Source organism: Mus caroli, chromosome 8 (genome assembly GCF_900094665.2).
Source record: "Mus caroli chromosome 8, CAROLI_EIJ_v1.1, whole genome shotgun sequence".
Classification (NCBI taxonomy): Eukaryota; Metazoa; Chordata; class Mammalia; order Rodentia; family Muridae; genus Mus; species Mus caroli.
This window is the reverse complement of record NC_034577.1, coordinates 82,363,517-82,371,557: the sequence shown is the minus strand read 5'-3', so window position 1 is coordinate 82,371,557 and position 8,041 is coordinate 82,363,517. Positions and strand designations below refer to the sequence as shown.

Below are 8,041 nucleotides of genomic sequence, written 5' to 3'. Positions count from 1 at the left end.
AAAGGTGTGCGTCACCACGCCCGGCCAGTGTTTTTGTCTTGTTTGAGACTGGGTTGCATTGTGTAGCCTTCCTTGGCTGGCCAGGAACTGGCTCTGTAGACCAGGCTGGCCTCAAACTCAAGAGATCCACCTGCTTCTGCCTCCCAAGTGCTGGGACTAAAGAGATGCGATGGGACTAAAGAGATTCAAGTCTGAACTCCAGTCTTCAGGCCAGAGTTCACTCACCCCTATTAATTATTTCAAAGGAAACTTTGTAATACTTCTATACTCACATCTCAGTAACATTTGGCCTGTGTGGATAGTAACCGCAAAGATAAAGATGAAACAAAGTTTTCAAATTGTTCCTCTTAAGGGAGTGAGTTCAGTTGTTACTGTTGTTCTTGAAACAGAGTTTCCACATCATGGGTTTGAAGAGGAGGATATTGTCTGGGTTACATTTGTTTTGCTTAGGTGCTGGGACTTGTGCAGAAATTGTAATGAGTTTAGCAATGTTATTAAATAACCACATTTACTCTTGCCTGTTAAACGCTCAACTGGAAGAGTGTTGTCTCAATTAAAAAGGAGAAAAGCCATGTGTCACAGAGGTATTCTAGAGGGCTGAGAGGGTAAGCACTTGCTTAACATGTGTGAGGCCCTAGAACATCCTAGCACTTTCCTGAGCCGTCTACTAATTGACTGCCGTCAGAAAGAAAAAATTGGTTAGCCGAGGAAGTGAAAGAAAGGCCTGTGTGATAAAGCACATGGTCCTGCAAGAAAGGTGTCCTGAGGGTGCTGTTGAAGCAGGCAGGGCAGAAGGAAGATTGTAGACGGGGATAGCCCTTCCTATCCTCACCATCTCCAGTGCCACCCAAATCATCTTACAAGGTACCTAGTCAACGAGAAGCATCCCTGTGTGGCAGATGCTTTGGCTGGCTCGTGCCTCCTTCCAGAGCATCCAGAGGCTGTGGTGCCTCCCACTTCCTTCTGCCGTAGGTCGTTTTCTAGCCACAAAGTACGCCTAGCAGCTGCTCAGGCCAGATGTATTCAAGAGGATGGCTTAGCAGTAACTCTAAGCCAATGGCAGACTCCAGGGGAAACACCCTAGGTGACCTTGCCTCTTCACTGGGTCACTTCCCTCTTCCCTTCAGCTCCTTAAAATTCTGGATCAAGAGCCTGCAAAATAGCCCGACTCATATCTGCACACTGCCCATCCTCATACAGACAGCCTGTGAGGTCAGAAGGATTTTTTTTTCCATCTCAAAGGTTAAAAAAATAATAATAAAAATTAAAGGGTAATAGTTTAAGATATAATTTTTAAAACTCCATGAAGCCAACCTGGTGGATGACACATGCTTACAGTTTCTGCTACTTAGGAAGCTGAAACAGAAAGGTCACCTGACCCCAGGAATTTGGGCCAGGGAAAGCATCTGATGACAGTGGGGTTGTGGGTAGGGGCTCTTGGGGGAAGGGGTTTGAGGACATTGGTAGCTCAGTGGTAGGGGGCTTGTTTAGCACAGGAAAATCACTGAATTTGCTCCTAACAACACACACACACACATGATGTGTGTGTGTGTGTGTTATTTTTTTTCCCCAATTGTTTGGTTTTGAGGCTGGTCTTCAATTTTTAGGATCCTCCAGCTTCAGCTTCCTGGTGCAAAGATCGTAGGCATGAGCCAACATGCACAGACCCCAGGCCCCCAATTTTTTAAAAAAAATTTATGTATTTTATTTATATGAGTACACTGTAGCTGTCTTCAGACACACCAGAAGAGGGCATCAGGTCCTGTTACAAATAGTTGTGAGCCACTATGTGGTTGCTGGGGATTGAACTCTGGACTGCTGGAAGAACAGCCAGGGCTCTTAACCACTGAGCCATCTCTCCAGCCTGATCCCTGCAATTTTTTAAAGCCTTCTTTTCAATTATACTAAATGCAAAGTTCAGCGACTCTCAAGCTTTCCTGGAGCACAGCTAGACTCACTTCCACATCCAGCCTCAGTGGAACTATGTTCATCCTACAGCGGCAGACTCGAATAACTGCAGCTAGAGTCATGTGGTTTGCAGAGGTCATGACCTTCACAGAAAAGGTTGGCTGACTCCTGGGTCATAATCAGGGACAAAGGGCAGGCTCAGGCCTGGCTCCTCAGGGAAGGGAGTGCTAAATGCCAAGCCCAGGCAATTCAGGGACATCTGGGATCACAGCTTCTCTTTTCCTGTTGGCATAGCTGTGTGCCAGTGTCCCATGCCTGAGGCAGTTATCACAGAGGCTTGCAGTGAGCCACTGATAGCTTTATATAAGGAATACTTTTATTAAAAAAAATATAATATATGTGAGTTTCCTGCTTGGGGCCCTGGTAATCTCATTCATGTTTGGTGGCTTTGCTACAGCTTAGTCATTGATGTCTGTCCCAGCCAAACCAAACCACCAGCAGTAAGTACTCTGAAATCTGACCCAAAAGTCTGCTGAACACTATGCAAGACAGCCTGTAGGGGTGGGAGTGAGGTGTGGTGTGTGTGTGTGTGTATACGTGTATGTGTGTGTTAGGGTATTGCTACTTATTACCAGAGTAAAAAAAATTTTAATGACATTTTTTCACTATATGGTCCAGGTTTACCTAACTTCCTATGTAGTTAAGGCTGTCCTTGAACTTGTGATCTTGTTGCCTTTGCCTCCTAAGGCCAAGGATTAAACTCATAAATCCTAACTCCAGGCACCCCAGCTGTGTAAGTTTTGAGATCTTATTCTCAGCCCAGCCCCCTATCTACCTACTTTTGAGGCAGAACCTCTCTATGTAGTCCTGGCTGTCCTGGAGCTCGCTATGTAAACCAGGCTGGCTTCGAACTCACAGAGATCTACCTGCCTCTGTCCCCAAAGTGCTAGGATTAAAGGCACACGCCATCACACTAGGTGAGCAACTCTTTTCATAGCATAGGACAATGATAACATCAACCTGTCAAAGATGGAAAAGATCCTGGCCAGCCTGCCAGGATTACTGTGTTAATTGGATGAAATAAGATCTGGCCACCAAACACAATGCCACCTGACCCAAGCTCCCTCCAGCATATTACTATTTTAGTGTAGCTCCCTCTGACCACCACAATCCCCAGCCTTTGGATCAGCAGAAATCTCTAACCTTACCCCAATCTTAGCCACTTCCAGACCTTTACACATTTGTGCTTTGTATCTAGGACACCTTATCTCGCACTTTATCTATACCCAAGGTCAATGCACAGTCTTGTTTTATGTTTACCTGTTTAAAGATCTGTGTGTATGTAGTGCTGAAGATGGAACCCAGAGCCTCGTACATGCTAGGTAAAGTCCACCACCAGTCTACTTTCATATTTAATATATGTTGTTTCTCCACCAACAGCACCACAACCCTTGTCTGAAGAAAGATTTTCCAACATGAATTCTACCACAAAACACATAACTGACTTCTGAGCTTTGGGATATCGGTCAGCATCAAGATCAGGGACCATTGTTATCAAGTCACCAAGAAAAAGTACACACACACACACACACACACACACACACATATTATGGTACCCATTAGACCATAGAACAGATACTAGTTTATGCAAATAGCCTCTACATTATGACGGCCCTCAATACCCACAAACCTACTGGAAGCAGAAAATATTGTAGGCTGGAGGTACACTGCATGCACCCAACCTGTTGAACATGCTAGCTTCAGCAACAGGGCACGTCGGAGCCTGTAGGTATTTCCCCTTCTGATCACATGGCTGCTGCCTGAGAGAGGCAGCTCATTGCTGCTGCCCTGCACAACAAGAAAGGGACCTCCTGCAAACTGCTGGTCCAGGGAAAGACCAAGATTGACAGTAAAGTTCACCTTGCACAAAAACGCATGTGACTTTTGTATCCCTAGTAAAGCCCGAAAGCCAGAAGGGAAGCCATTATAATAGAAGCCAGCCATTGTTTGCAGATGGACACCTGAAGAGAGATGACAAAACTTTTTCTTGTTTGACCTCAGCTCAGGACAGGGACATTGGGTGACAACTTTTTCTTTTCTTTGTTTTTGTTTTTTCAAGACAGGGTTTCTAGCCGGGCGTGGTGGCGCACGCCTTTAATCCCAGCACTCAGGAGGCAGAGGCAGGCGGATTTCGGAGTTCGAGGCCAGCCTGGTCTACAAAGTGAGTGCCAGGACAGCCAGGGCTATACAGAGAAACCCTGACTCGAAAAACCTAAAAAAAAAAAAAAAAAAAGACAGGGTTTCTCTGGATAGCCCTGGCTTTCTGGAACTCAAATTGTAGACCAGACTGGACTCCAACTTAGAGAACCATCTGCCTCTGCCTTCTGAGTGTTGGGATTAAAGGTGTGCACTAACACACCGAACTCAGGCGACAATATTTTTGATGTTCTGAAAAGTTCAAATATGACTGTCAAAGTACCAGGGGTATTTTTTTGGGGAGACACAATCCAATTTAGCAAGTCTTTGAGTTTGTTAAATATAATGTAGATCTCGTGAACTCCTAGCTGTTTTCATTGTTGTGTATGAGTTCATAGAGGGCTGGTTTACCCCTCTCTGTCTTGCCCACATTTTATGGTTTGTGTCAGGAAGCCTACCTGGCACACAGTAAGTGCTGGGTAACGATTATATTTCCATTGATGGATTGAAGAAGTTCAGTGGAAGGGACATGCTCGTGACCATGGGTTCACCCCTGGACTAGGTATCTGCTTGTCGTGTGTGTGTGTGTGTGTGTGTGTGTGTGTGTGTGTGTGTGTGTGTGAACCTAGGGCCTCATGTATACTTAGCAAGCACTGTAGCAACAAAGCCACATTCCTAGCTCCTAGTCTGCCTCTGATCATGTTGATAACTTCCAGCAAGCCCTTCGGCTTCTAAGTCCCAGCTTTTGGGACATCAAAGTGGGGTATCTTAGCTCCCAGATGGGTTACGTCTGTCCACAGTACCTGCTACTCTGCGGATTATGATAAGAGTTGTGATGGTGCACAGGATGAACCATGCCTGGCACAGACAGAACTACTATCTGTAAACACAGGCTTTCAGTCTTAATCGTTCCCAGAGCAACTCTTGAGAGTTTTATACCTCTGTACCCATTCTATAGATGTGGAAACTGAAAGTAAGGGTGATTGAGTGAGTTATCTAAGGTCACAAATAAGGGAGGGCTGGCTGTGGAGAGTCCAGGCTCCTGCTGCTAACACTTGGCTGTTACATAAGATACACGGGGCCATTTTTTACTAGTTACAAAGTCCCCCCCCCCCCGCCGCCCCCGGGTATGCTTGGCTCCATTGATCAGAAGGATGAGTGCAGGCGTGGATCCACTCCTGCACTCATCTGGGATTAGAGTGGGGGAGAATCCCTCTCTCCTCCTACCCACTTGGGGAACCCTTTCATACTGTACATGATTTGATTGGCTCTCTTTTCTCTGGCACTTCTGAGTTCCACCCTTTGGGGTAGGGTGTTGGCTTGTCACACTGAGTTTGACAGCCCAAAGGCAGAGGTAATTGCTGGTTGAAAAGGCAAGAAGGAGGGGGAGGGAAGAGAAGCCTTCCGGGCTTGTAATAGGGACCCCTCGGTTCTTCTCTAACTCTTTTGGTCAAAGAGCCCTTGAATCTGGCTGCAAGCTGGAATCCCCTGGGGGAAGTTTTTAATAAGAGCTCCCAACGTCCAACTCAAACCAATTACATCTGGGGCTCGGGGTGGGGGTGGAGGCATGGAACCTAGACAGCAGCATGCCTTACTATCCAATAACCAACAATCAATGCATGCCCAAGTTTGAGAAGTGCTGCGATCTGTTCTCCCCTCAGCTCAACTGGAGGAACCCTAGGACAGCAGTCCCACCTTTCTGTGTTGAAGACTTGCTGTGTGGGGGCTGGGCGTGCCTTCCGGAGGCCCAGGCTCGTGAAGGATGTCTGAGTGCGAGCCAGGGACCTGGGGTTCTGCTCAGCTTAGGCCCAGCTCTGGGACTGCGGGGCTCCAGGTCCTCTTGGGGCAACAGCACATGTGGCTGCTCTGTCCTCGTTGGTCATCACTGCAAACCACAAACGAGGTTGCGCGGCGGCCAACCCACCCCAGCCTCAGACATTCTAGGGACACGCCCGAGGAATCCTTACCTTAGCTGCCGGCGCTGTCCTCCACTCCCCGGAACCCTAGGACTCTGGTTCCATCTGTCTCCCTCGTCGGCGCCAGACAGGCGCCCACTAGAGCGCAGGCACCACCTAGTGGCCGTAAGACGGTAGCGCGGGCAGGGGCTGGGAGGTGCGAGCGCAGTGCAGGGCGGAAATGCAGCTGGGCCTTCCCACGCGGGTGGCTTCCAACACCGCGGAGCCCGGGGGCGCAGATCTGGCCTGGGCTGCACCACCTTCACTCCTTGGGGAGCGTGGGGAACGGAATTTGTTGTACTTTTTCTTGGAGGCGTGGAGGAGCTGTCAGGTCTGGGCCTCTGACCTGGGATCCACCCTGGGATTTTCCTGGCAGGGCTCATGGATCTTTTCTTTCCACCGTCAGCTTTCAGTACGCCCTAGTCTGGCGTGGCTTCTCCTTTAAACACCCCGGGAGCATCCGAGGATGCCACGGAATGGGTTTATTTCAAGCCCAGGGATGCCTATCCCTATCAGCAGTCCTTCACGTCACCTCCCACCCTTTCCCTGGTTTCCTGATGCCTCCATTACCTTCTGCTGACCTATCTATAACAATCCTGTCTGTGCCAGTACGGGGGTGGAGTCCGGGAGACACAATTAGAACCCTTGGGATTTGACCACCCAGGTGGTGTTTCTTCCGGAGGCTCATTAGCATGTCTTTGGCGGGTCGTCTGGCATCCCTGACTCCTTAGCCTCACATTCCAGCAACAACCTCCTTCATCACTGTGACGCCAAAAACACCCCTTTGGGTTTCCAAATGTCTCCCTGGTTGGAGGGAGAACTGCTCCAGGCTGAGAACTAATTAGCTGATAATTAAGATCCGATGACGCTAAATGAAGTCCACTGTCCACGGAAGTCCTATTATCACGCATTGTAGAGCTGAGGGGATCTTCAGGCCGGTCCTTTCCAGCGGGTTTCAGTATTTTCTTCTAACTAAGACATAGTGGACAGTGTTACAAAAATAGTGGATTTAGAAAAAACAAAAAATTACCGGAGTGGCGATTGGTTGTACTCGGGAGGCAGAAGCAGGCGAGCCTCTGTGAGTTCCCAGCCGTCTGGTTTACATAATAGTAAACTCCAGGCTAGCCTGGGAAATGTCTCAGCAGGTATAGGTACTTGCCACACACACAGTATGCAAGTATATAATTTTTAAGTGGATTATTTTTAAATGCTGGATTATTTAATGCACTCGTGCAACCTTTATTTCTTCTTCTTTGTTATTTTGAGACAGGGTTTCTCTATGTAGCCCTGGCTGTCCTGGAACTCACTCTGTAGACCAGGCTGGCCTTGAACTCAGAAATCCACCTGCCTCTGCCTCCCAAGTGTTGGGATTAAAGGCGTGCGCCACCACTGCCTGGCCTGTTTCTTCTTTAAGTGAATATTAACTGAGTCTCTATACATCAGACACTCAAGCAGACAAGGGATCCACTCAAGAGCACCACAACAGCTCTCTCACACTCACAGCCTGCACACCACGGTGAGCGAGACAAAGCAGAAACAATACCAGCGTGGAATGGGGAGGTGGCCAGGAAGGTCACACCCAGCTGAGGAACCACTGTGGTTGATAGCTACCCGGAGAGGGTAAGTCATGGTTGGACCCCAAGGTATAGCGACCATACCCTAGGTAGGCTCCACATGCAAGAATAGCAGGCAACAGAAACTGGGGAGGGATACAGGGGAGGGGAGGAGAAGAGAGAGAGAGAGAGAGAGAGAGAGAGAGAGAGAGAGAGAGAGAGAGAGAGAATCAGCAGGAAGTTGGATGAGTAGGATCTGGGAGGATCTGAGTGATGAATATATTCAAAATACATTCTTGAGAATTCATATATATATACATATATATTGACATATATACACAATCTTTAAATATACACATGTGTTATATATATACATATACATTGACATATATACACAATCTTTAAATATACACATGTGTTTTATATATA

At 47.7% G+C, this 8,041-nt stretch overlaps 1 protein-coding gene across 3 annotated transcripts in view; it reads right to left on the bottom strand.

Annotated features, from left to right (window-relative positions):
• Positions 1-6,161, bottom strand: part of Chd9 (chromodomain helicase DNA binding protein 9) — a 221,387-nt gene extending 215,226 nt beyond the window's left edge. For 2 of the 3 annotated variants that reach the window (XM_029480612.1, XM_029480617.1), the window contains exon 1: positions 6,072-6,161. The gene's annotated coding sequence lies outside the window, so the exon portion shown is untranslated. The remainder of the gene's footprint in view (positions 1-6,071) is intronic. The other variant, XM_029480616.1, reaches the window with a different exon arrangement.
• Between the last annotated feature and the right edge of the window lie 1,880 nt (positions 6,162-8,041).